The 25306-nt window shown below is 36.8% G+C and overlaps 2 protein-coding genes and 1 non-coding gene across 11 annotated transcripts in view; 2 read left to right on the top strand and 1 right to left on the bottom strand.

Moving 5' to 3' along the window:
* Nucleotides 1–2032: 2032 nt before the first annotated feature.
* The window catches only part of LOC145467328 (uncharacterized), a 201691-nt gene continuing 178417 nt past the window's right edge, over nt 2033–25306 (bottom strand). Inside the window, exons 13-18 of one of the 8 annotated variants that reach the window (XR_014042041.1) lie at nt 18951–19090; nt 13392–13498; nt 13132–13212; nt 6177–6535; nt 3543–3623; nt 2033–2113 (exon numbers count right to left, since the gene is read on the bottom strand). The gene's annotated coding sequence lies outside the window, so the exon portion shown is untranslated. Of the gene's footprint in view, nt 2114–3542; nt 3624–5581; nt 6536–13131; nt 13213–13387; nt 13499–18950; nt 19091–25306 lie in introns of those variants that run through there. The other 7 variants (XR_014042042.1, XR_014042043.1, XR_014042046.1 and 4 more) reach the window with 7 other exon arrangements.
* The window catches only part of LOC145467451 (uncharacterized), a 7486-nt gene continuing 2756 nt past the window's right edge, over nt 20577–25306 (top strand). The window contains exons 1-2 of one of the 2 annotated variants that reach the window (XM_081451007.1): nt 20577–21939; nt 22098–23733. The gene's annotated coding sequence lies outside the window, so the exon portion shown is untranslated. Of the gene's footprint in view, nt 21940–22097; nt 23734–24158; nt 24181–24849 lie in introns of those variants that run through there. The other variant, XM_081451006.1, reaches the window with a different exon arrangement.
* Trnat-ggu (transfer RNA threonine (anticodon GGU)) lies at nt 25176–25248 on the top strand. The gene has a single exon. It is a non-coding gene; the product is annotated as a tRNA-Thr (tRNA).

Below are 25306 nucleotides of genomic sequence, written 5' to 3'. Positions count from 1 at the left end.
GGTACAAAAGTAAACTTTTGAGAAAAATGCACTTTAAGTTTTTTACACGAAGTATTAAGCATTTAACGAGCCACAAATAGTGGCGGGGGGGGTGCAGACTGGATCTCGGGGGAGGGGGTGCAATGGTTGTTCTATTTTGTAAAAAGTTACCGCAGTTGTGGGAAATATTCCTTGTCATAAGGGAAATGAATGAGCCTGTGATGGCAATTTGAGGCAAAGCTTTGCACAAATAATTATACCAATCGAGTTGTGCATGTCTTAAAAGTTTTTTCTAAATAGTTTCGTTCATATAAGTTAAAAATAATCTATATTTTTGGTCACGTTCTTATAGTAAACAGTCGTTGCTATGGCCGTTGCCACGTGAAAAAACTTATACCACTGTGTACTTTCCTTAAATTTCACACTCATCTGGAAGGAAATTCGGCAAGATCGTTTCAAAATGTTTTTGACAAGTCCTCAAGGGTCTTAAGTCTTGTATTTCCAAGAAATTGAATTTTTCATGAACATCGCCATAGTTTAGGGTACCATACCACCTTAATAGAGGGTGCTTAATATGGCGTCCGCTTAATACAGGTTTGACTGTATATTATTGGTGGTGTTTTATTGAAAATGTATGGCAATTTATTTATAACCTTAAGTAGTACTGGGTCGTGTTTCAAAATAAAAGGTGGGGAATAAATGGTGTTTCGACTAAGTCAATATCAGTAAATGCCTTTTACTGGTTTTCCCGTCCCTCTATTCCCCTTGCCCGGCCCCATACCCCTGGCATTCGTATAGCACTGATATATACAGTGTAATATTCCTAACTTGGCCATGAACAGCAGGCAACCAAACCAAATATGGCCCAGGAAATTAAAAGAGGAAAATTTCATCTTTGTTTACATCAGCATAACCCTACACTGGATATCGTAATTAAAATATGCAGAATTTGGAGTTTAAAAAATGAGCAACAACAAAAGTATTTTTGAGGGAGTTTGAAAGTGCAATGAAGGGTTTACAAAGCGAGTGATATTCGAAAATTCTCTCAAATTGTACGAGCAGTTTCAATCAAAGAATTTTGCAAATAACACGAGTACGAAAAAAAATTAGCAACTGCTCGCGCTTTCATGCGCTTTCTCATTTCACTAGGAACATGTACGCCCGTATTCCTTAGATTTGCATTGCAGTGCTAGGAACCATTATCCAATTATCTTTTGCTAGGCGACTGAAATTAACGAAGCATGCTAATCTGCTTTTCCAAAAAGTATATCCACCTTGTGTAAATTTTGCACACAAACTACAGTTCTGTTAAGAAACACTCCTTATGTACATATACATGAAAAAACTTGTTAAACTTGACATTCAACTGAAACTGAAAGTAGTCAAAGGCCCTTCGGGCAACCTCGTGTCACGTATTTTAGAGTGCGAAGAAATCCACTGCTGCACCAAAAAAGTGTAACCCGCGTGCAATGCTAACTAAAGAAAACAGGAGCGCATTTTCACTTTTGATTAGGCTCGATCTAGCCCAATCTGACCTTTGCTCAATACTAATTTTGTGATTTATAGCTGTTTTCTTGTTCACGGAAAGTGCGCATTACATGTTAGTTTTTAACGGCTCATTATGATCCCCCATTTCTTCTCATGTCGGGGTTGAATTCGAGTATTTACGACCCTTCATTAAAATGTTTCCAAAAACAGATTGTCATACAGGTTAGAATTCCTTTTCAAGAATGTTTACACGGCTCTGTATTAAAATAAAACGAACTTTAATCTTAAGTTTGTTGTTAGTTACCTTATTTCATGGGTTGAAATGATATTGATACCAAAGGAATCTAAAACAAGTCAGCGAGAATGAATTGTAGGTGATCCGTCTTCGAGTGATTCAACTTGCTTCGTTATTTAACGCAAGTAGCGTGACGCGTGTAATGTTATACATGTCATGAATTTGATCTGGCCTGATCTGCCACAAGTTCATATATGTACAGGAAATACTGATCATATCGTACAATTAATTCTTGCGATTTATACCCAAAGTTATACCTGTTTGCTTATCCGCAGAAAATGCACTCTTAATCGGCTCATTGTGATCTCTGGACTTGTCTGATGCCAACCCTCGTAAATAAAAGCATGGAATCTGCATAGCGCAACAAAAACTCCTCTCAATCGGCGCATTGTGATCTTTGGACTTGTCTGATGCCAGCCCGTGGAATGTGAATCGCGGGACCGAAACTCGTCTAATCGGGTCAAATCGGGCCGAATTTTACTCTTAGAGTAATACATCCGAACAGTAGTTGTGTTATTATTCTTAAAAAGTGTCTTGTTGCAGATAAAATAAAACTCAGAATTTTACGGTTTAGTAATATATGGGACCAAAAGAAAGATTAGATTTTCTCAGAACTTGTAAAAGATCTTACATTTTATGAAATTAAAAACTAAGAAGGATTGATAATTTTCTTGTTTTAAAGTATGACCACGTCTCTGGCGTGCAAACCAGCATAATGATAACTGCCATGAAATTCGCTTGTTTCGTTAGCTTTGTAACAGTTGGTTTTATAAAACGATAACAGCGAAGCTAATTTCTGACCGGTCAGGAACCGTTTTTACTCTGTTTTGAAAGACAACCGAAATTGCCGAAACATACGAATTCAAAGATTCTGTTCCTGCTTATTCTCAAATACATTGACCTTGTACAAATTTTGCTCACAGACAACAGTGGTGAACAGTTGTATTTCGAAATGCTTCTCATGGTGAAGCTCCACACAAAATATTACTTGAATTCGACATTCCAAATTCTTCACGACAGCATACAGGTTTATTATAAAAAAATGAAAAATAAATGTGCTGATGAAACCCTACTGAAATTCTGATATTCCGAATAATGAACGACTTTGTAAGCAGAGCAGACTGGGAAAACACAAGGGTCAACTAGACATCTAAAATTTCGTTTCTCTAAATTTAGCAGCCCGCAAAAACGAGAATTTATTTCTCTTCTTTTCACTGTGAATTGTGTAATGCTTCTTTACAATTAAGCAAAAAGAAATATTTGGCTTGAGTTGGGATAAGTCTGTTTGTATAACGCGAGAGAATGTTGTTAATTTCCGGCGTTGCTCTCGGCAGTATAATTTGTAAAGAAGAATGAATTGTTTCACAGTGCTTTGCGTTGGTATACATGCAGCAGTGATCAAATCAGATATTTCTCTAAAAGAGCAAGACAGAAATTGAAGATGCCGTTTAGATGAAATACCAAAACGATCACCAAAGGAAAGATGTCAACATTGAAAGAAATTCTTCCAGCCATAACAAAGGTGTGGAGACAAGTATAATGGAGTCTTTGTTCGGCAAATGACAATCATGGAAGCTTTCTTTAATGTGCTACGGATCATGGAAATCAAATCAAACATTGCGAATCCAATTCCACGGGAGCAGAGAGAAGTAATTAGTGGTTTATTGCCTAATACTGTAAGTTAAGCTTATGGACAGGTAAATCAACTTGAAAAATGATACAAGACTTGAAATCTTCTGTTCTGCTATCGGAGACACAAAACTGACCCTAATGTACTTACAAATTGGTCGTGTTACATCTTAGGACTCATAAGAGTATTTGAAGTTCCCTCGTTTTGTTTCCAATGCAAATCTCAAATCAACTGATATCAGGAGCCATAATCGGGGACGGAGACCGTAAGCGCGCGCCATTTCTAGTATTGGGGTTGTCCCCATGATATGGGACAATAATTCTATTTTTAGAACAAATTGCGCCATCGCCTGCGGCACACGCGCGTACATGCTGCGAGGATTTTTGCAGATGTCGCGCGGGGGAAATGGCGTCCGAAATTCCCGACATTTTCCATGTTTTTGGCCCACAACTCAACGCGTTTACGTCTGTTGGAATTTTGCTTAAGTATTTTCGTCGTAAGTTGCTCCAGTTTGAGTGAAGTAAGACAGTGTCGAATTTAGGTATGTTCCGCTTTAAGCTTATATATATCTAAGCTTTTCCATTACACAGCAAAAAACTAGCTGAATATATTTAGATATAGCAGAGCTTCAGGACTTCATAGTTTCCTAGCTCCTCTTGCCACACGCTTGCGAGGAATTTGTTAGTCTATCGCAACTGAAAAGTAAAACAAAATAATTGCTAGTTTGGTCAGTTTGAGTTTCGCCTGAATTGTAAGCAACGCTTGATGTTTCATCAAGGTCCAATAACTTTACGTCCGTAGATACTGCTCAGTTTTATTCGTGTAAAAATCCAGTGAATTCTCTATTGTCGATGAATGAGAGCGCCCGCCGATGCGTGTTTTGTACAGTCACGGTAAACATGACAAATTGTGCTTCCGCCGCACTTTCGTGTGAAAGCGTACATCGAACTCAAACAATAACTCTATAGTTTTAAATATGTTTAAGATTGATAAATGTTTGAGAACGTATTACAAGCTAAGCTGAAAATATGTGAATAAAGGAGAAATAATCAGCAAAGTTACGATGACGCTTTCTTTATTCAACTTCGAATAACAATTTCGATTTTGTTGATCGAGTTATCAACAACAACTCCTTGTCTATTTTCATTTTCGCAGTGTAAAACTTCACTATGCTTATGTTGAAGAAACAGCATGATGTTAGTAGCCTTTTTTGCGTTCGTGAAATTTGTTGCAGCATCTCAGCACAAAAGATAACGAAAGAAATCTTTGTCAAGCTTTCTGGACAATTGAAAACACCGACTCGGACTTGAGAGTGCACGAGCTGCACTATACAAATGAGCTAATTGTACGCGTCAGACTCACCAAACAAGCAGAAACAATAAGAAACCATCAAAACAGGATTTGGTTATGATTAACCATTGTCTGAGAAACTCACAAATTAACTCGATACCAGAGTAGAGAGTTTTCTTGCTATATTCTTAAGTCAGAACTAACGCAAAAACATACGCGTAAGCTTACAACTAGCGCGAGCAGATCTTATTATTCATTCCCAGCGAGAGATTGAAGTCTTGTTTTCGACCCTGAAAAACCCACCTTTTCCGTTAGCTCAGAGCATAAAACTACATATAAGCGTCCTGGTTCGTATTCCCTGCCTTATTCCCTGCCATCGCTATGAAAAATACGTAAGAGAATCTCTCAAGTTCTCTCAACTCTCAACATTTGATCACGCAACGTGACAACATCCACGCGAGAGCCCCCGACATGTGCGTGGATCCGCGCGCATATATGACGTCAGGATGGCGCAATTTGTTCTAAAAATAGAAAAATTGTCCCATATCATAGGTGCGCGCGGATCCCAAGACTTACGGTCTCCGTCCCCGATTATGGCTCCTGCTGATATTGAAAGTCAAAATGTGTCCGGTAAGGATTATATTAAGTTATATTCATTGGGTTTGTTCCGTCTAACACGTTCTTCATCCCTCTCGCATTGGTTAAATCCGAGTTCTAACAACAATTTATTAAAGCAACAGTTGTGTTTTGAGATGCTTCGCATGGTAAAGGTCTACACAAAATATTACTGAAATTCAACATTCCAAATTCTTCACGACGGCAGACAGGGTGTTAATTTTAAAAAAAATAAAATGTGCTGGTGAAACGTTACTGAAATTTGTAGACAAAGCAGACTAAGAAAACACAAGGGTCAAATTTCGTTTCACTAAATTAAGGACCCAGTGAAAACGAGAATTTATTTCTCTTCTTTTCATTGAGAATTATGTAAAGTGGCAATTAAGCAAAAAGCTTGAGTTGGAATAAGTCTATTTGTATAACGTAAGAGAATGTTGTTAATTTCCGGCGTTGCTCTCAGCAGTATAATTTGTAAGCAACGATGAATTGTGCCACAATGCTTTACATTGGTATACATGCAGCAGTGATCAAATCAGATTTGAAGATGCCGTTTACATGAAATACGAGAACGATCACCAAAGGAAAGATGTCAACATTGAAGCAAATTCTTCCAACCATACAAAGGTATGGAGACAAGTATAATGGAGTCTTTGTTCAGCAAATGATAATCATGGAAGCTTTCTTTCATGTCATGGATCATGGAAATCAATTCAAACCTAATTGCGAATCCACTTGCGCTGGAGCAGAGAAAAGTAATTAGTGGTTTGCTCGCTACTGTAAATTCGGATTACAATTGACTTGACAAGTTCGAAAATGATATAAGACTTAACATCTTCTTTTCTGATATCAGAGACACATAAACGACTTGTATATACTTACAAATTGGTCGTGTTACATCTCAGGACTCATGAGAGTATTTGAAGTTCCCTCGTTTTGTCTCCAATGCAAATCTCAAATCAACTGGATCCAACTGGAAGTGAAAGAAAAAATGTCCACGGTAAGGATTTTATCAAGTTATGTCCATTGGGTTTGATCCGTCTAACACGTTGTTCATCGCTCTCGCATTGGTTAAATCCGCGGTGTTCTAGCAACAATTTATTAAAATTTGTCCTTGTAGCAATTTGCACGTATTTACAATCGGTCTGTGTTTAATCTCATGCGGAGTCTTGAGTCTTTTGATATCCTTTCGTTTCGTTTGGTAATGCTAGCCAATGTTCCGAGCGGAAACTGCAAATCAACTGAAACCGAAAGTAAAATATGAAATACAGCGTTATGCTAATAACTGGCTACAACTTGAATGATTTGTGGTCATGAGATGTCTGGATAACCAGAAAGGTCAACCACTAACAATAGAAAAAGTCAGTTTCCCACGCTTTTCGAAAACGTCAACAGAAAAGTAGCGAAGCATGCGAATCTGCTGTTCCTAAAAATAAATCCACCTTGTGCAAATTTTGCACACAGACTACAAGTTCTATTATGAAACTCTCTTCATGTATTTACCTATACATGAAACACTTTAACTGAAACTGAAAGTAGTTAAAGGCCTTTTGAGCAGCCTCATGTCAGGAAGAAATCCCCTACTGAACCAAACAAGTGCAATGCAAGTATAATGCGAATGTAACTGCTAGCTAAAGAAAACAGGCGCGCATTTTCACTTTCGATTAGGCTCGATCTGGCACGATCTGACCTTTGCTGAATATTAATTTTTGTGTTTATACCTGTTTTCTTGTTCTCGGAAAGGGCGCATTATATTAGTTTTTTATGTCAGGGTTGAATTCAGGTATTTACGACCCTTTATCAAAAGGTTTCCAAAAACAGATTGTCACACAGGTTAGAATTGCATTTTAGGAATGTTTACACGGCACTGTATTAAAAAAAAAAGCGATCTTTAATCTTAAATCTGTTGTAAGTTACCTTATTTCATGGGTTGAAAAGATATTGATACTCTGGAAATATAAAACCAGGAAGCGAGAATAAATTCCAGGTGATTCGTCTTCCAGTGATTCAACTTCTTTCCTTATTTAACGCACGTAGCGTTACGCGATGATAAGCTCTCGTGCTATAAATAAAATGTAATGTTACAGAATTTGATCTGGCCTGATCTGCCCCGTGTTGATATAAGTACAGAAGATACTGATCATATCCTACAATTAATTCTTGTGATTTATACCTGTTTGCTTAAAATTCGCAGAAAATGCACTTTTAATCGGGTCATTGTAATCTCTGGACTTGTCAGATGCCAGCCCCAGTAACTAAAAGCAGGCAATCTGAATAACGCGACAGAAACTCGTCTAATCAGGTCAAATCGGGCCGAATTTTACTCGTAGAGTAATACTAATCAGTACTAATACACCCGAACAGTAGTTGTGTTACTATCTTTTGAAAAAAAAAATCTTGTTGCAGATTAAATAAAACCCAGAATTCTAGAGTTGAGTAATATATGGGACCAAAATAAAGATTGGATTTTTTCATGACTTGCAGAAGATCTTAAATTTTATGAAAGTAAGAACTAAGAAGGATTGATAATTTTCTTGTTTTGAAACATGACCACGTCACTGGCGTACAAACCAGCATAATGATAACTGCTATCAAATTCGCTTGTTTCGTTAGCTTTGTAGCAGTTGGTTTTATAAAACGATAACAGCGAAGCTAACCCCTGCGAAATGAATTCCCAGTAGTCTGGGAATTCCTAGGAATTCCTAGGAATTCCAAATTATTCCAAGACATGCAAATTATGCTTTATCCAAGACCTTGGAATTTCTGGGAATATTTGGGAATAGTGGAAGTATGACTGGGAATTATTGGGAATTCCTAGGAATTCCAAGTTATTCCAAGCCATGCAAATTATGCTTAATCCAAGACCTTGGAATTTCTGGGAATATTTGGGAATAGTGAAAAGTATGACTGGGAATTATTGGGAATTCCTAGGAACTCCTATTACTTCCCAGACTGTTTTAAAAAATGTATTTGGAATATCTAGGAGTTTTTGGGAATAGCTAAATCACATGAAATATTGCTGGAAATTTCTATAAATTTCCCAAAATGTCAAAATTAAAGATGAACTCAGTGCATGAATCAGTTTCTGTGAATTAGTAAAAATCAACACGATCATTTCTCTGTAGTTCCATACCTTTTTATTGTTGTCAAGCTCCAAGATAATTATTTCCAGACAAATGTACATTAATTCCAGTTTAAGTCTGACAACTCAACATAAAACTATAGCACTGATAATATTGCTTTTTAGATCCAACATGATTTGTTAGTGTATATGTGCCTGTATGGACCCATAAATCAAACACCCAGAGTTTAACTGATAGAAAAATAGATGCTCTTAGATTTGATAAATAGATTAAGCAAAAAATTCTGTCATCATAAATGAATATATATTATTTACAATTTCAATAAAACCAAAAGTATATATATGCACGTATATATTTAATATAATTGTAGATTCACACACATACCCATCACAGCCCACTGTTGAACAATTTTTGACTTGATCCTGTATGACTTTAGGAAAAAGAGGAAGACATCTCTCACAGATGTCATAAATGAAAAGCTCACAGTTTCCACACACTTGCTGTACATTTGTAAAACTGTACTGTGACATTCTCTGGACAAATTACCGGTAGTTTCATTTAAACAAGGATATCTTTAGCAGCCTCTCATTGTCATACAATGTCTTGAAATTAAGGCCAGAATAGCCATACAGGCATATTCTTTGGCAGAAAATGTTTTTTTCTTGGGAACCATTAGTTTCACTTTCATCAGGGGAGTCCAGTGAATGGTCATCAGTGTCAGAGTTCTCAATTTCTTCAGAGGAGTCGCAACTGAAACTTCAACATCATTATCTGAATCACTGTCTGTGGACAAATCTGAGTTGTTGTGTATTACATCAATTGGTATTTTTGTAGTCTTTTCAGGTATTGGCAACTCAATTTTATCAAATGCTTCTGTGAAACTTCAATTCTTGCATAAAGGTTCACTCCATAATCCATCAAAGTCATCCACAACATTTTTGCCAACAGCCATCTCCCTCAGGTGAGCCGAAAACTGTGAGGTGTTCTGTTCATGGTGTTGGAAATGATATCCAGGAAAAAGGGATGCAAGAGAGGGAGATGACGTCAACTGGCCTGTGAAGACTGCTTTAAGCGATTTATGTGGTCGAATCTTGTAGATTTTGGTATGGGTATAGTGGGATCATCAATATGTTTCTTGTATTTCCTTGTCCTCGCGGTCACTTTAATTCATGACGCAACAAAATCAAAAGAATCAAAAAGATTATGAGTTAGTGGGAAACAAATAAATAACTGACATAAATAAATGACAATGCAAATAAAAAAAACCTACATCTTGATGTATTGAAAAGACTATAGATCTCATATCATGCTAATCCTTATAAATAATTCAAAGGAAAAAATGACAAGCATCGCAAATTTATACTTGCTGCATTGTGCTGACTGGGTGTTGAAATAGATTTGGTGGACTAATACAACAAGCTTAAGCTCATTTCGCAGAATTTATCTCGTTTCCTCAGGTCGATCTGAAACCTTTTAGGTGAATTTCGGCTTTTGGGGTTTTTAAAGAGCACACAATGCATTGCTTAGTTTGATTTATAATTTACAATTATAGGTTATCATAACAGAAAATCCCTATAAAATTGGATTCCTTACCTTTGCAGTGAACTTGATTCAAGTGCCTCATGATCCTTTATCTTGACAACCGTCGGGAACAGATCAACCAGTTAAAGTACGTTCCATTTTCCTCCTTGATTTATTCGTAAAAAGTTTGTGTAGTTTTTTCCTTTTGAAGCAAGACCCATCTTTCAAAAGACCACCAAAACAGCGTGGAAAGGGAAACAGACTTGCCATATAAAGCGACTGGTCTGGCAACCTCGTTGCCAGTCTCTCTCTCCTTCTTCTCCCGTTTCCATTCTCTCCTCAACTGATCAACTGAACCAATCACAGCACGCAAATTTTCACGTGACTATCCTCGTGACTGAACGTGACAAAGATCGCGTTATTAATTCTCTTTTGGCGCCCATCTTTGAATTCAGCGTTAACGGCTGATCGCTCGTGCGTTTTAGTAGATTTCACTTCCAAAATTTTATCAGAATGGTTTTCGCTGCGGTCCTCTGACCAGAAGAAAACAGCGTGAGTGTCATTAACGAGAAACAAGTTATTCTTGGCGAAGATTTGGAGTTAAAAGAAAGTCTTACTGTGGATGTTTCAACGGGGAAGAATTCAAAGGACAGATTAGCCGTATACAAGATTATTTGGTGAGTAATCGAATTCAAGTAACCTTATATTATACAAAGTAAATTCTTGTATTTAGACAAAAGCTTTTGAATGAACTTTATCATCACGAATCATACACGAATGGATCACTCAGTCATGGCATGAAATGAATTCTGGCTAAAGCAAAGTTGAAACAATTTAGGTTGCCCAGTGTGCGTGCCTAAACAATTTGATTTGCGAGTAACAAGTTTCTCTCGCCTCACTTGTTCAAACGAAATAAATATAGCAGTTCTCTCTGATCCCAGTCAAAGTTCTTGACAAAAACTCCAACGAGGCAGCCAGTGTGCATGAGTTTGATATGTCTCCTGTGTGTTTCAGCCTGACTGTATGGCAATCCGTGTTGATCTTCAATTTTTGTCCATCCGTATATTCTTTTGTGTTTACTCTATTATTTAAATGTTCCTTAAATGTTTTAAGTGTCTTTTTTAGTATTTCTAATGTCTAAATTTGGCTAAAAACCGTGATATACACAGTGTATCCTCCAATTCAAGAGTTGTTGATACACTTATAGAGGAAGGAAAACCTTGATTTAATCTACTGTAAGCTCAAGATTTATGTAACATATTTATCAATAGTATACAAGCACCTTCCATTATCAAGTCTTCTCTTTTAACATTTCAACCAGCTTACAGTCAGGTCTTAATTAAACTGTGAGCACATAAATATTTGGATCTCAGTCTTACAGTACCTCATATATATCGCAATGTACTGTATTTTTTTAATTTTGTTTTAGGTGTCATACAACAAAGATGAAGATGAAGAGGCCAGCTGTTGACAGCGTAATTAGAGGGCAACAAAAGAAGCTGCGGAAACAAAAGAAATAACTGAACAGCAGCTAAGTTTGCCCAAACTCAGCCTTTTTTAATGTTAAGGATTGTTTCAGTTTTGTTCTTATAATTGATTCCTTACATTCATGACAATCCAGATTTGTTCCACATAATAACAATAATTTAAGCTAAAATCTTGTGTATGGAAAATTGTTGGATTTGTAAACCAAAAAAGTAAGTAAATTATCTGAAAAAGTTCTCTTTTTATCAAACATGTAAAAGTTTGACCTTCATATCTGTTTTCAGTTTTACTTTTAATTCTTGGTGTAATAAAAAAGAAACAGGATAATTATTCTAATGACTTATGTTTAAATTCATGAAAACCAATGTAATAAACCATTGATTTAAAGCCTGTTTGATGTGGTATCAGTGACTTTATTTGTTATTTTAATGCTGGGCATTAATCATCAAAATTTTGTCTGGCCTACAAATGATACAAAATTCCCAGTTTTTCTCAGATTTTCCAAAAAATTCCAACCTATTCTCAAAAAATCCTACAAATTCCAAGTTATTCCCAGAAATTCCTAGGAATTTTTGAGAATTTTAAGGAATTTTCAAGGTGAGTATATTTCAGTTGGAATTCCTAGGAATTCCGAGTCCGAATTACCGTGAAAATTCACACCTTAGATTCCTAGGAATTCCTAGGAATTTTTTCCTAGGAATTCTTAGGAAATTCCTAGGAATTCCTAGGAATTCTTAAAGTTATCTCACAAGGGAATTTCTGACCGGTCAGGAACCGTTAACTTTTCTGTTTTAAAATACAACCGAAATTGCCGAAACGTGCGAATTCAAAGATTCTGTTTCTGCTCATTCTCAAACTACATCGACCTCGAACAAATTTTGCTCACAGACAACAGTTGTGTTTTGAAATGCTTCGTATGGTGAAGCTCTGCACAAAATATTACTTAAATTCGACATTCCAAATTCTTCACGACAGCAGTTTATTCCGAAAAAATAAAATGTGCTGGTAAAACGCTACTGAAATTCTGATATTCCGAATAATGAACGACTTTGTATAAGCAGGGCAGACTCGGAAAACACAAGGGTCAACTAGACATCTAAAATTTCGTTTCCCTAAATTTAGCATCTTGTAATTAACAACGAGAAATTATTTCCCTGCTTTTCATTGTAAATTGTGTAATGCTTCTTTACAATTAAGGAACTATATTTGGCTCGAGTTGGAATAAGTCAGTTTGTATAACGTGTGAGAATGTTGCATGTTCATTTCCCGGTGTTGCTCTCAGCAGAAAAAGCTAGTATATAAACAACTATGAATTGTTTGACAGTGCTTTGCATCGGTATTCGTGCAGCAGTGATCCAATCAGATATTTATCTAAAATGAGCAAGACAGAAATTGAAGATGCCGTTTAGATGACATACGATAACTACCACCAAAGGAAAGATGTCAACATTGAAACAAATTCCTTTAGCCATAAGAAAGGTATGGAGACAAGTATAATGGAGTCTTTGTTCAGCAAATGACAATCATGGAAGCTTTCTTTAATGTGCTACTGATCATGGAAATCAAATCAAACATTGCGAATCCACTTGCACTGGAGCAGAGATAATACCTACTACTGTAAACTCGGACTACAATTGACTAAACTAATTCTCATTCGACAGGTAAATCAATTTCCTAAATGTTATAAGATTTAAAATTTTCTGTTCTTCTGCCAGAGACACCAAAATAAATGACTTGTATGTACTTACAAATTGGTCGTGTTACATCTCAGGACTCATTAGAGTATTTGAAGTTCCCTCGTTTTGTTTCAAACGCAAATCTCAAATCAGCTGGAATTGAAAGTAAAAAATGTGCACGGTAAGGATTATATCAAGTTATATCCATTGGGTTTGTTCCGTCTAACACGTTCTTCATCGCTATCGCATTGGTTAAATCCGCGGTGTTCTACCAACAATTTATTAAAATTTGCCAACGCCGTGAAACATTGTATTAATTTGTACGTACTTACAATTGGTTTGTGTTAATCTTAGGAGATTTGGGTCTCTTGATGTCCTTTCGTTTCGTTTGTTGATTCTAGTCAATATGCTCTAAGCGGAAATTGGAAATCAATTGAAGCTGAAAGTAAAAATAATCAAATACAGCGTTATTCAAATAACTGGCTTCAACTTGCATAATTTGTGGTCACGAGATGTCTGAATAATTTGAGGTCAACCACTAACAGTATAAAGACTAAACGGCACGCAATGCATGCAGAAGCGATGACGTTTGACTGCGATTTCTTAAATTGTGGCTAGAAAATCGGAACATAAACAAACAAACGGATACTTAAACGTAATTAGAAGTAACTGAAGGTACAACCTGTGTGTGGAGTAAGGAGAAGTGAAGAGAAAGAAACAGGATAAAAAAAACAAATGATGCACAGGAGTTGCGGGACTGAGCAAAACAACCTCGTTCCCAGGGTCCTCTCTCTCAGGGTCCTCGTCGTCCATGAGCAAAACTGCTCATGGATGACGTAACATCAAGCATCACCATTCAGATTAATTTTAGTTTCCTCCTATCCCTCCCCGGCTAAGTATGGTTCGTACTGTAGGTTTGGCAGATTTTAGAGGGCACTAGAAAGGCGAAATTTTGTCCGAAAACAAGGAGACTATACATGGCGGTTAACGAGGCACGAAGATGGTTCAGTCTGTGGAGTTTTAAAATGGAAACGGTTGTTAACCTAAGTAGCAGTAGCTGCGACAAATGGACATGGAAAGACTAAGAGGACTTAATAATGCCATTTTTGTGCGGCAGCATAGCGTAACGCGGTATTCGTTCCCTTTTAACGAGGAGACCTTCGTGGAGTGGTAAAATGGAAAATTATCAAGCTAAGGAACACTAACTTCAAGAATGGACACTGAAATCCTCAAAGCCACGATGCTTGCTTCGAAATCCTTAAAGCTATCATGCTGAAAAGCGATGATGTCACGACCAAGGACGAATCGTTTTAAAGTCTTTTAAAATGTCACCCGGAGGAGGAAACAATGCAACGGGGAATGAATGCTGTATCATCATGAAGTTAAGGTAAGCCTCCTTGTTGTGTCGTATTTTTTACTACGCCTTGTATAGGAGGGGGATTATTTCGTTCGGAAAGTAGCTCTGGTACAGGGTCGAGCGCTTTTTGAATGAAAATCAAAGACAGTTTTTTTTTTATTATGACTTACATTCAATTAAAACAAAAGATGATTCTTAAGTGGAGGTGCTGGAGTTGGCAAAAGTACTGTTACAAATGCATTGTATGAAGTTCTGATCAGATTTCTAAATAGTATCGCTGGGGGAAAGGAAAATCCAGATGATGTGAAAGTTGTCAAGACTGCCCCTACTGGGAAAGCAGCATTCAACATTGAAGACAATACACTACATGCTGTTTTTAAGATACCTACCAATTGTTGGTTTTCAGTGTCACACCATTCAAAATAGATCAAAATTAAAATCAAAACCGTTCAATAGATAAAGTCCAGAATCTGAGAAAAGAAAGAAGGTAAATATGCAAAGATTCTCGCCAAGATTCAGGTCACAGCATTTTTTCTTATGCAAGATATGCAGAGAAATTTTTTTAACCAAATTTATAGAGATTTGTATGGAGACGCCATGCTGGTGCCCATCTGGATGGGCACCAACATGGCGGCTGGAAACCAACAGAAACATCTTTCACTGAGTTTTGCTACAAAAGCGTGAATTTATCCCTCAAGGAACTCAAAAACATTAAAATAATATTTTTTCTAATACAAAAACTGTTCAGATAGCCAAATTCCCCGAAATAAGTCACTTTTTAAACCAACATGACAGCTCTCTCAGCCGTCATGTAAATGCCGCGTCACGCAAAAGCTTAGAAATTCAAACGTAGTCTACAACAAAGCCAAGAACCCATTCGGAACAAAAAATTACATGAATACTAGTTTTCCGCCGCTCTTATACCTCTTGAAAGTAAAATATCAGGAGGATCAATAGTTTTGTAATTTGAATTTTAGTGACGTCATGTGAAAACTGGCAATAGAGGTTTTGAGTCTTTAGCACTGGACAGTGACAGACTGAATACCTTTAGAGCGAAACTAAACAAACTGGATCATGTGTAATTTGTGCACTGCCCTTGACCGATATATCGGTTGACATATCGACCGACACTCGACCGATACATCGGTCGACATATCAACCAGTGCTCGACCGATGTATCGGTCGACACATCGATCGACACTCGGCCGATATATTGACCGAGATATGCTGGTCGACATATCGACTGATGTATTGGCTGGGTGTTGGTTGACATATTGTCCGACTATGGGCAGATACATGTGTCTCGGTCGATATAGCGGCCGACACTCGGCCAATACGTTGACCATTGACTTTCGTTTCTTGGAATATCTGTTGGTGGTATATCGGTTGACTGTCGTATGATATAAGTGAAAAGCTTAGACTGTCAGTGTCAGATGTAGAAGTTATGCGCATTTCACCCTTTTTTGGTCAACCTTAAAAATTTCTGAGGGCCTTGTGTTTGGATCATTCAGCCGTTGTCAAGCAAGACCCCCAAGTGAAATACTGCCAAATACACAAAATACAGTTGACAGGAAAGAGGATAAGGAAGATGAAAGACAAGCAAGTCTTGAATTTGCCCATGCATCGCACTAATGCTTTTGCTGTTTTTTGATTTTTACATTTCCTTGCATGGGGGAGGGGTTACTGCACGACTTAAAATTTAGGAGAGTTATGCAAGCATTTGACAAAACAATCAAGATAAAAAAAAAAAAAATCAAAAAACGCGAAGTCACGTTTAAGCAACTTTTTCACACCGCCAGAGCTGTCGTGGTATCTGACCTTCACTGGCGTAGTCCCTATGATTTTTCTGGTATGGAACGGGGCTGGGTTTCAGCCTTGCCCTGTCGTACTTGTTGTTAAATCATTCTACTAAGGCTATGCTTGTTTTCCACATGTACTCTACCTTGTACTTCTTGGTTGGGTATATTCAAGAAGATGTGATAATTGTCCTTTTTTGCTACATCTATGTTATATTTTTTCCCGGTGGTGGTACTCCCTTGTATGTATCTTATCTTTATCTTATTGTAGTAATTCCCTTCCTGTCTTCTATGCATGTTATATCGGCCGTATTTCAATCGTGTCAAGCCACGACATTACCTTTTTGTGCTACTTATTGATAAGATTATAACAATGATAAGTTATGTGAGTAATTTGGTGTATCATGGGTCTGGCGGGACCAATCATTTTTTTCTTTTTTTTTTACCAAAAAACCCTACCCTCCCGCTAAGACACGGGAAATAACTAAGTATCAGTGAAGTATCGGCGGAATGTCGGTAGCCTATCGATCGACATGTCAGCCGATTATCAGACAACCACTCTCAGTCGACAATCGCCCAACGTATCGGTCGAGTGTCAGGCGATATATCAACCCACACTCGACCGATATATCAGCCAATATGTCGACCGACATATCTCAGTCGAGATATCGGCCGAGTGTCGGTCAATATGTTGACCGACATATTGGTCGAGTGTCGGTCGATGTATTGGCCGATACTGTGGTCGAGTGTCGGTCAATATGTTGACCGATATATCGGTCGAGGGGTGCACAAAATACACATGATCCAACCAACTTAGGGTGATTTTCATTGATGAGATTTCTATGGTTGAAAGTAGCTTGTTAAACATTTTGAACTTAAGATTACAGCAAATTATGGGAACTATTGAACCATTTGGTAGAATAAGCGTAGTAACTGTTGGAGATCTTTTCCAACTTCAGCCAGTTTTTGATAAGTGGATCTTTGAAAATTCCCAGTCTGGCTATAATGAATTTGCAACTAACATTTGGACAGAGTACTTCACCGGTCACCCCAACACGCAGACCATGCAGACTGCAGACTGCAGACTGCGGACCGTGCAGACTATGCAGACTGTGCAGACTGTGCAGACTGAGTACTTTTTTTCCAACACTTGACTCACACCCTTTCGGTTCTAGTTACAAAATGTGTTCAATATAATTATTATACGATGGTTTCTTATTTATCCACAGGCTGCACAAACTCACCATCTCACTGGTGATTCAATAGACGACTGCGTTTAATAGACTTTGTATGGGAAATTCCCTTAATAAAATATACTAAAATAAAGCATACTGTAGAAATAACCTTCACTTACCTCAACATAGGATGTCCTTTTATGTCTTCCATATGTTTTGGGCGCAAATTGCGTCTATTTTTAACGTGATTGTGGTTTGCAGTTTTATTTCTTTCGTTCAATTTGTTATTGTTGCTGTTGTTGTTTTTTTCAATTTCTGTGGTCTTCGTTCCTCCTCATAAATGAAGCAAGGACGGTGACTCAAAGCGACGTCGTCCCACAAATTGCTTTTGCATCACAAAGCAACATACAATACCCATTAGACTATGAGCATTCCCTCTTTCTCTTAGCTTAGTCCGTCCATGACCATAAATAAACTTTGAGAAAAAAAAAAATTTCCGCGCAAAATTATTTCCACAAGGATTGCCTTCGCGTAATGCATGACGGACTAGGCGAAAGAGAGACCAGTCTTAGTCTAAATCGCCATAAAAACCCCACTGTCATAAAACCAGATAAATTTACCATCACATGAACTCATCACGGCAATCGTATATTATGCTGAGAATTTCAAATGATAGTCGGTTTTCTGTGATCTTTACATGCACTCAGCTCTTTTTGGCGTGATCGTTGTAATGTTCCAACAGCCATGTGGAATTACATTTGGTACACCAAGAGTAGAAGTTTATTTCTACATTTTAAAATAACTTTACTTTAATAAGTATATTTAGAACTAAAGGGAGTTTCCCTTACAAAGTCTATAGCGTGTTCGTTTATTGGAACAACAGTCACATACTGAGCTTGTGCGTCCTAGTGCCTGTGCATAAATGGTCATAAGGACAAACGCACCGATATATGATTGAACACTATTTTGTAGCGAAAACCAAACAAAAAAATTGCGAGTCAAAATAAAAGTAAATGCAAAACCAAGAATAAGAAAAAAAAAAGTACTCAGTCTGCATGGTCTGCGTGGTCCGCAGTCTGCTGTCTGTGGTTTGCATGGTCTGCATGTCTGCATGGTCTGCGTTTTGGGGTGACCGGTACTTCACCCTCCTTGAATTGGCAGAAATAATGAGACAAAAAGATGACAAAGAATTTGCTTAGCTACTCAATCGTTTGAGAGAGGGAAAGCACTGAAGATGATATAACCACATGATTTTGAAACAAAGACTTCTGAATGTAAGGCCTGGACAAGATAATTACCCTATGAACGTGGCACATTTATTTACTACAAATTCATTCGTAGATGCTCACGACAATGCTCTGTACACCCTCTCTAAAGCTTATAAAGCTCAGATTAAGGCTGTGGAAATTATAATCGAGGACATTTCTAATGATCTCAAGAAACAAATGAAAGACAAAATCCCAGATGATCCAACAAAGACAATGGGTTTATATTTGCTAGTGTCAGTAGCAACTGCAACAAAATATGACTGACAACTAATATTAATGTGACTGACGGACTCACCAACGGTGCAGAGTGTGTCATAGAACACATAGACTACAGAGTTGAAAATTCCACCAGACCAAGTATTATTTGGGTCTCATTTCAACATCCTGACATAGTCAGAAACCAGCATAGAGAAAATGCATATTTATACAAGGCAACTGTAAATAGAAATTGGACGCCAGTATTTGAAGTAACAAGACAATTTCGAGTGAATAAAAAGAGTTAGGTCCAAATTCTCCGGTGCCAATTTCCACTTAGACCCGCTGCTGCCAAGACTATTCACCATTGTCAAGGCGACACATTAATTGAAGCAGTTGATTTTCCAGCATCCACAGAGAGCATATGCATTATGTTGGCTTGCGCCGTGTACAAAACAGCTCTGCACTGCATATTCTTAATTGGAATGAAAACAAAATAAAGGTTAGTGAGAAAGTTAAAAGTGAAATGAGCAGACTAAGAACACAAGTAAGCCTTGTGCCTTTAGCAGTGTTACAGACTGACAATTCACCCCAAACAAAAACAATCTTCTTTCAGTATGTTAGATCTCTCCACTTCCACATAAATGATGTGCAAAGTGAGTACAACATTCAAGAAGCTGATGTCAACATTTTTGTTGAATCAAAACTTTGCTTGTTAGATAGAGATGATACATATCAGCTTAGTGAGTTAACTGCTTTGCATATTAAGAATGATTTGAATTGTACTAAAATTCCATACAGAATGATATAACTTTAATAATTTGAAGTCACTGTTAAGGTGTAAAGCCAACCAATTCCAAATATTCATGTCATTGGTATCTATCGCTCGAAAACTAAAGTTACAATTTCACAGTTAATTGATGCTCTTACTCATCTTCACGACTCTGCTTGGGGATTTCAATATTGATCTCATGCAGGTAAATTCAGAGCAAAAGGCTCTAAAAATATATCTTACAACAGACAGAGGATACACTCAGTTTATTAACCAGTTTACTACTGACTACCGTACACAGATAGATCATGTTTATATCAATGTACCACAATGAGTACAATCAGCAGGTACCCTGGAGTCTTACTACAGTGATCATAAGCCTATTTACTGTAAACACCGGCATATAAGCCACACCTTGTTGCTCAAAATTTTTGCATCAAATTGGTGATGCGGCTTATCTGCGAGAACATCTGGACACCATGCCGTAAATTTGCAGAAATTAACACCTTTCAGCGAAAATTTTACAGTCTGTATAGACCTGTGTAGCAAAATAATAAGAACTTCGTAAAATTATACCACAATATGCATTGATCATTACTTTTGTGAGTTTGGGGGCTCCTAAAAGAGTCGTTTTTGTTCATGTTAATCATCTATTAAACCTTCTTCGTTACAAAAGCTTTTAACCGGTTTAACGTTGCCTTTCTTGAGTAGCTGAATGTCACTCGGTAGGGAGTCTCCATTCCACCAAAAAGTTGTTTAGTGTTGCCGATGGTAGCAGACCGTTTCTTCATTACTAAGCCTGCCGGGTTACTAAGCTACGAACGAACAAATCGAAACATTTATTTTGTTGTACGTAAATTCTACTGAGAAACGGACAGGAATGAAAAATACTGGATTAAAAATGCCAGAAACTAGAAAGATTAGATTTATGTCTAAATTGGATTTTCATACTAGTTAATGTGCAGGTTGACGCATTCAAGAAATGCATGTACATGCAAGACATCTTTCTCAAGACTCCACTTTTGATTTACTTTACTTTCTTTCCGAATTTCTTTTTCCAAAATTTAAGTTGCCAAACTTGGGGTGTGGCTTATCCGCGAGTGCAGCTTATATGCCGGAGTTTACAGTATATTTCCATGAAAACTGTTTGAATATTTTCCTGTATGTATCATATGAGATCATTATTAATATGTAATTTAGCTGAATATGGAAACTTAAGGTGGCTGAACACAGTTTTTGATACCAGTGTTTCATTCACCTTTTTCTCTAAAACTCTTGATCCCTCGGTCGCCAAAAATGGCAGCAAGCAAGTTAACAACATGACCTTTGGTTTTTTGATGGTTAAGCTGACGTATGTGCCATTGCCATGGCAACATGAATAAATATAAACAGGCCTTTAAACTCGGTTTTGTTTATTTGGATAAAATCTAGTACTTAGATTTTCTTTATAATTTGCATGTAACAAGCTTGTAACGATTCTCACAAGTTAACACCATTTTGCTAATAATTTAACAGAGAGATCTTTAATTATCTCTTGTTTAAGGTTCACTTGAATATCTAGAATTTCTTTTGTTAAAGTTCAGTTATTTTCAATTCTCCAGTTACTTATTTCCTGAAGTATTTTCGTGCCAAATTTTGTGAAATTCTAATGAGTGGTTCTCAAGAAATAGGCGTATTTTTGAGAGTACCATTTTTCATTCAATCGCAATTTTTTGACTTACTACACATGCGCTGCATTTAACTAGGTTCTTTCGGTAACAAAGAAAAAGCTGAGTTCTTTGAATCATTACCTTTTCTACCATATCTTTGTAATAAAAGACTAAAGCCATCAATGCAGTGCGTTCAATTATAGAGAAAAATAGCACAGATAGTGCGGGTGTTGAGTAAATAAAATGATCGCTCTATTGACAGCATGTTTCTTTTTTCCAATCCTTGTGCGCCCGCTATATTGCATCAGTGAAAGCGCGCATGTGTTCTGCCACCATAACATACCAAATAAATACATGTATCTAAATGTATCAAGCAACTGTTTAAATCACACAGCAAAACAGTCAGAAAATATATTGGTAGAAACAAATGGTTTGAATTTACAGTCCTATTCATGTCCCTAAATTCTTAGTCTTCATAGAGATTCGACATCACATGTAACTCTACCAAATTTTCAGAAGCTGTACATAACAATACTTTTTTTTCAGGTTAAAAGAATTATTTTAGCTCCAATGTTTCTTGAGGGAGAGCATGACATTATAACTGGCATTTTCTTTCTTATTAACCCTTTCCAGAAAAGCAAGAAATATCACTTGGACACCTTAGTTAGGTAAGTAGGTTTTTTTATTGGGGAAGGTGGGGGGGGGGGGGGGAGTGGGAGGGAGAGAAAGGGAAACAAATTAAAGACATACAATATTTTTTCTGTATATACATAATCATTTATACCCTTTTAAAATGCGTCACTATTATATTTATCACATATTGCAGGTGAAGCAAGTTGCAGTATTGTGCATCTCCATATAACCCACTGCAATAACAACTACAGTATAATATGCAAGTGACAGTAAGCAGATGTTAATATTAACAACAACATTACTGATGCTATACATGTTTATCAGCTGCCAAAAATAATATCAAAAGACTTAGTAGAAACTGGCTTTAACAACACAAGTCACCCTTAAAACTTCATGGAATTATTAATCTGAGAATTACAGATGGATGTGGAATTCTCCTGCTTACAAAGGGAATAAGAGGCTTTCAAGACTTAAGTCAGCTGACACTTAAACTGTTGAAACTCATTCTTTGCAAAAGACATTGGTTACAAGCATATAAATTAAATGGCTTTCCAAGCTGCATGTATAATAATATTACAGAGTTGGAAACACTTTTAGAACTTTAGCCATGTATGTTTCTTAAAGTCAAGAATGTCAACAAGTGAAATCCATCTGAACTCGCTAAGTGTGTCAAACCCTAACTCAAGAAATGAACTTATAGCTTTACAGTGGAATACAGAAATTACAGTATATAACTTACAGAAACTTAAAATTAGCAGTTCTATATCATGTTCATATACATGAACATACACATGTAGAGTATCACAATCAGTCTGTATATTAGGACTACAATTAATTGAAACTACTAGCTCCCATCATAAACTGGAACACAATAGTTGAATGGTGGTAATCTGTTTCTATTAATAAAATACAAATCTTGTGATGTTTATTTGAAGTATTAGCTATCCTAACTCTGCCAGTTTATACCTGTTGAACTTCCATTCAGTTCTTAAAATGGTGGTTATCATGCTGTACTTCTACTACGTGCGTGCTGCTGCTGTAAAAATTGTTATTTATAACTCAGCAAAAATTGTATAATCTGTGTGTATAGGAGACTGCTGGCTAGAATGTCTCCTCTTAGCTTTTATGTGCTACATTATGGTAGTCAGTATTTCAGTACATTTTAATAAGAAAGAAAATGCTCCTAATATAATAAAAGCAATGTTCATCTTAATCTTTGTTGTTGCACTCTGTTGAATTCTACTTTCAATTATGTAATAAATAATTATTTATAATTTATAATTTTAACAGAGAGCAAATTAAGCCACTTAAAGGGTGGGGGCACAGTGGCCTCACGGTTGGTGCGCTTGTCTCCGGATTAAGCACTCCAGGTTTGAGCCCTGGCCGTGGACATTGCGTTGTGTTCTTGGGCAAGACATGTTGTTCTCACGGTGCTTTTTTCCACCCCTGTAAATAAATGAGTACCAGCGAACTTAATGCTGGGGGAAACCCTGCAATGGACTAGCATCCCATCCATGGGGGAGTAGAAATACCCCTACTGTAGTCACTTCATGCTGCAGAAACCAGGATAAGCTCTGCCCTGGTGGGCCACTTGGCCTGTTTGCAGACTTGACTTTTACCTAAAGGGTGTCAATAAGCAACCACTGGACATCCGAACCCATGCATCAAAGGATGTTTATTTTGCTGTTTTTCACTGCTGTACCAAGAAGAACTCCACAATGATCAATTCCTCTTCTCTTTTTATCCAACTAGCTTTTCTACATTCATCCAATTCATCCATGAAGTGGCTCACAGGCACCTTTGATTTATTATTATCCTCACAATACAAGGTTAGTGAAAATTGTTCACAGGTCAGTGAAAAGTCAAGGATGTTTTTGGTTTCTGTCGAGTGTAAACTCTGTAACTTCTCATTATGTAGATAGTCATGTGTAGAATAATGTTTCTATAAGTCTTAGGTTGGTGGGGAACAATGTTGATTTGATGGTTAATGCCAGAATTCAAGGTACAGAACACAGCAATCATTCCATACATTGGACACAGCAGTACTCTGTTCTGAACAGGGTCAATGAACCTAATTTAGACACAACAAGACCACAGAAGAATGAAGAATGATCATCGTGGTAAATATTCCAATTTAAGCAATCGGAAAGAAGAAGCCTGAAAAAAATCAGGGCTTCAACGGGATTCGAACCCGTGACGTCCATGATACCAGTGTGATGCTCTACTGAGCTATGAAGCCACACATTGGGAGCGGGGTCAATTAATTGAGTTAGTTAGTAAGTAAGTAAGTAAGTAAGTAAGTAAGTAAGTAAGTAAGTAAGTAAGTAAGTAAGTAAGTAAGTAAGTAAGTAAGTAAGTAAGTAAGTAAGTAAGTAAGTAAGTAAGTAAGTAAGTAAGTAAGTAAGTAAGTAAGTAAGTAAGTAAGTAAGTAAGTAAGTAAGTAAGTAAGTAAGTAAGTAAGTAAGTAAGTAAGTAAGTAAGTAAGTAAGTAAGTAAGTAAGTAAGTAAGTAAGTAAGTAAGTAAGTAAGTAAGTAAGTAAGTAAGTAAGTAAGTAAGTAAGTAAGTAAGTAAGTAAGTAAGTAAGTAAGTAAGTAAGTAAGTAAGTAAGTAAGTAAGTAAGTAAGTAAGTAAGTAAGTAAGTAAGTAAGTAAGTAAGTAAGTAAGTAAGTAAGTAAGTAAGTAAGTAAGTAAGTAAGTAAGTAAGTAAGTAAGTAAGTAAGTAAGTAAGTAAGTAAGTAAGTAAGTAAGTAAGTAAGTAAGTAAGTAAGTAAGTAAGTAAGTAAGTAAGTAAGTAAGTAAGTAAGTAAGTAAGTAAGTAAGTAAGTAAGTAAGTAAGTAAGTAAGTAAGTAAGTAAGTAAGTAAGTAAGTAAGTAAGTAAGTAAGTAAGTAAGTAAGTAAGTAAGTAAGTAAGTAAGTAAGTAAGTAAGTAAGTAAGTAAGTAAGTTAAGTAAGTAAGTAAGTAAGTAAGTAAGACTTCAGAGTTCATATCTTTCCGTAGGAGTAGAATGATGTGAAGTATATTTGAAATAATTCATATTTGAACTGCGGTCGTAGATGAAAGTGAAGAATGATCATCGCAGTAAATTTTCCAATTTAAGCAATTGGAAAGAATAAGCCTGAAAAACGAGATTGGAACCCGTGACCTCATTCTTCACTTTCATCTACAACCACAGTTCAACTATGAATTATTTCATATATACTTCAAATCATTTCACTCCTCATGGGAAGCCTGATATGAACTCAATTAATCGACCTCGCTCCCAATGGGTGGCTTCATAGCTCAGTTGGTAGAGCATCGCACTGGTGTTGCGGAGGTGATGGGTTCGAATCCCGTTGAAGCCCTGATTTTTTTCAGGCTTCTTCTTTCCAATTGCTTAAATTGGAAAATTTACCGCAATGA

The sequence above is a fragment of the Orbicella franksi genome, chromosome 14, assembly GCF_964199315.1.
Source record: "Orbicella franksi chromosome 14, jaOrbFran1.1, whole genome shotgun sequence".
Classification (NCBI taxonomy): domain Eukaryota; kingdom Metazoa; phylum Cnidaria; class Anthozoa; order Scleractinia; family Merulinidae; genus Orbicella; species Orbicella franksi.
Note: the sequence above shows the minus strand (reverse complement) of the source record. Positions and strands in the feature narration are given on the sequence as shown.